Consider the following 4,404-nt stretch of genomic DNA (forward strand, 5'->3'; position numbering starts at 1 on the left):
TTGCAGAAGTCGTTTTAGCAATTCCACCGACGCAAGTAAGCGTGAAACGTTTGTTTTCAGGATTGAAATTTATTTTATCGCCACATCGTTCGAAAATGATTAACGATATATTAATCATAAGATAGTTATGCAAAATTAAAATTTCAATTCTCACGTATTAACACTCATATACAACACAACTCATATATTAACATTCTTTTCATACTCATTAAAGAATCAATCAAAATCCAAATCAACCATAGTAATGTATCATCTTACTGCATAAATATTGTATGTCCACTTTTTGCAAAATTTGAATTTTTATATGCAATAAATCATTTTTGACTGTTATCTATAGATACTGTATAGATATCACAAATACATCTGCTTTGTAAACGTATCAAAAATAATAATTTTATTTTTCTTGTATGACTTCGAATCTATTACATCAGTGCATCTTTTTCGGAAACACTAAATGTGGACATACAATATTTGTGCATTAAACCACTGATACATATTATTTATCCGGGACGGTCTAGCGCAGCGGTAGACAAAGCTACCGAAAGACGACGTGTGTGTGTGCGTGTGCGTGTGGGAGCGTGTCCATGGTGTGTCGGCGAGGCGCGAGACGAGCGGAAAAAGTCAATTACATACATATTAAGTGGCCACCGAGTGGTTTGTACCTTTATTTTGTTCTTTTTCTATTTTATTATTAAAACTTTACAACGTTGACCCGTTGTTGCTCCCTTCTCCCTGTTCACGTACTACAGGTATTTAATACACGTACATACGTAGAACCGAACTATACCCGATACAGAACCAAAAAATATTAGTTGCAGAATTATAGAACCGATACGGGACTAATATATTGTGGGTTTTGAAGAACCGAAACCGAAACCGATACAAGAACCGAAAAATAACAGTTATAAAACCGATACGGAACCGATATGTGCCAGAACCGATATATCTATGACAGTTATAACATTTTATCGGTTCTCGTAACTGTTTCAAGAACCGGAATCGATATCATAACTGTTTTAAACCCCTGCTTTGGGATCTGTGGGATTTGTTGATTACTTTTTATTCAATAAATTAAAGTACCCCACGTGTTGCCGGTGCTGTTCACTATTATTGTTTTTTTATTAGTAACAAGAAAATGTAATTCTCTCTCTCGATGCTCACGGTTCGCTGGTCAATCACGCACTCTTCCAACTCTTCTTCTTTTTTCTCGAACGCACGCATCCACACACACACCCACGCACTCGCTCCATTTCACTGTGTCGTCGAATCACTTGAGACGGTTTGGATTTTACGAATTTTCTTCATCCACACACGCACCCACACACTCGCTCCATTTCACTGTGTCGTCGAATCACTTGAGACGGTTTGGATTTTACGAATTTTCTTTATTTGTTAACAGTTGTCTTTACAATGTGGTTTTCGCGAATATAACGTGAACGGTCTAACCTGCCTGGTAATTCAATGTAGACTGACCTTTTTCCCTTTTTCGAGGCTGCCCTTATAGTAGGGTTTTTGGGAGTTGCGGGTGGGGGAATTTAGGAATGCGTCCGTTAGGTAAGGACCAGGAATGTGTAAGGATAATGATCAGGACTCGTTAGGATTGAGTGTTCGATGGTTAGAAAGAAGAATGCAGGGACAATGGTTAGGTAATGAACTTAAGGATTCGGTACAAAAATGGATAGAGTGCATCAGCTTGAAAGTCTGCCGGAGATAAGACAGGAATACGGTGGAAAAGTGGAAAACGCGCAGGTAGTTGTCAAAACGGTACCTGGGATAAGGATTTGGATGCATGGGGATGAGAATTCGACAACTGGAAAAGGACGAGACGTCGCAATCGACTTGGCAACCCATGTTATCGCCTAAACATAAACAAACACGCCACGCTCAATCGTTTTCATTCGTTCATCCTTTCCAGGTCATTCTCACCAACTCTCTCCATTTCTCCATCTGTCCCCACAGTCACTCTTTCATACCAAAAACCCCCACAATACCAAACTTTTAAATTGATATGTAAGTTATTAAAAGATACGTAACATGAGCAACAGTTTTAAAATTTGCATTTTTATTAAACGGATTTAAAAAAGTTAATGTTAAAAAAAACCTTTTTTAATTAGATCTTCATTAATGAGTTACACACCTTTGATAAAGTCAAACAAATCGATTTTTCAAAAATTGTACATTCTGTTAGTACGATCCTTCTGTAATACTCTCCCAAAATTTTATTTCGAAATTCGTAAAACTACCCGATTTATTTATTATTATTATTTATTTAGCTAATTGTGCCCCTCAGACGCACAAGTACAAGCATAGGTATACAATGCTACCACCGAATGTCGTTGAAGCAATTAAACCTGTTTATGAGAATCAAAGTGTTGAAATCCTACTATAGTGTTGTGTGGGTAGATACACCCACAATAAGAATGGAACTGTAAATAATTTAGTTTGAAATATATCACCTAAAGTGTCGTATACCTCTCTCCTATCTCTCGTTAGTTTTTAGTCATCCTGCCTCCTTTCCTTAACTAAACAAATCCGCATCATCCTAACGTTAGTCACCCCGAAACCTAGACCTCTACATCATCCTTTACTCATCGCTGAACCTAGACCTCACCGCCTCTCCCTACATTGACCTCTGAAACCAACCCCTACTCTCGTACTTACCGAAGCTATATCTAGAAACCTTTTCCGTCGAAACACCAGATTCTTGTCTAGTGACCATCACGCACCGAACGTCACCGAACTACGAATAAAGTCGAATAGTACTACGCGCAGAACAGCATCCTTATTTCGCCCAGTTTCCGTCAGTCTCTCCTACCGTGTACCTATTGAAAATAATAACCCAACGCAAGGAATCGCGAGCCGCGGAATACAACAAAAGAAATTCACTCCGGTTCTACTAGTGTTGAGATCGCAAATATTGCAGCTTGCGTGTTTAATAAGGGGTCCATTACACTTTTAAAAGTAATGCAAGTAATGCAAATACAGTGTGGAATTAATGCTCATCATTGGATCAACAAAGAAGACATTCGACGGTTGAGTCTTGCCAAACACGCTTCACTGAAGTCTTCGAAGGAAGGACGAATGTCACGCAAAGGCAAGAAGAAAGACAATCAAGAGGCTTCTACTTCAAAGGAAGAAGAATTTTTTTGGTCCAGGCATTGATGATACATTTTAAATCAATACAAAAGAAAAGTAACTTAGAATTTTGATCGGCTTCTAGTGGTAACAGATAATTGAAACTTTAAACGCATTTTTCTCGAGATGAAGTTTTCAAAATCGGTACCAGAAATATCTGAGAGACTACTGGACCAATTTAGATAAAATCTTCCAGTAATATTTTTCAAACCATTATCTAGTACATGACGAAGTGAATTTTTGATTCGTGCATTTTTCTTTCTTCTATTAACAAAAGAAGTTGAGAATTTAAGTCGAAAATTACATATTTGCGTTCAAACCACTGCTATTTTTACAAAAACTGATTTTTTAAAAATCAGCTTCGAAAAGTAGTAACTTTTTTTGTCTAGTTTAACACAAAATTAAAACAATTTGATTGAGATAAAACCTCACCGAGGCACATCTGGTACCGCAAACGGTGTTTTGGTGAAATGGCTTTGGAGAAATGGCTGCCATGTCCTTCTGTCTTCAGATATTTAGCTCAAATTTACAATAAATACTACTTAAATACTATATAATAATCATCTTGCCGTAAACAAATTGTTGTTCGTCGAATCACAGAAGCATGAAATGATGCCAATGAATTTTGAGTCCATACTTACTCAAATGCTTGTACAATTCTCTCTTGTAATTGTTCACGGTTTGTGTGCTCTTCAGCATACACAAGTTTTTTGAGAGCGAGATCCGATGATCTTCGCGTACGCGAAAAATTTTCAAACTTAATTTTCTCGAAAACGAAGCCGCAAACAAAAAATTGTTACATTATATTTTCGATTTATTTTTTCATGAGAAACTATACTAGCCGTACCGAAATACCCTGTATACAGTAAACTATAGCGAAAGAAGAAGCAGAAGACTGAAGCGACAATGGCCAGCAGACGTAATTGATGGTTAAAGAAGACTCGTCAATGGACGAGTTTTCATCACGCTTTAAAAGGTGCTGAAAACATTATCCAAGCCAGAAAATTAGCTCATAGAAATTTATTCTGATTGCTAATAAAGAAAAGAAAAGAAAAGAAAAGAAAAGAAAAGAAAAGAAAAGAAAAGAAAAGAAAAGAAAAGAAAAGAAAAGAAAAGAAAAGAAAAGAAAAGAAAAGAAAAGAAAAGAAAAGAAAAGAAAAGAAAAGAAAAGAAAAGAAAAGAAAAGAAAAGAAAAGAAAAGAAAAGAAAAGAAAAGAAAAGAAAAGAAAAGAAAAGAAAAGAAAAGAAAAGAAAAGAAAAGAAAAGAAA

This window comes from Habropoda laboriosa, unplaced genomic scaffold (assembly GCF_001263275.1).
Source record: "Habropoda laboriosa isolate 0110345459 unplaced genomic scaffold, ASM126327v1 scaffold380, whole genome shotgun sequence".
NCBI lineage: Eukaryota > Metazoa > Arthropoda > Insecta > Hymenoptera > Apidae > Habropoda > Habropoda laboriosa.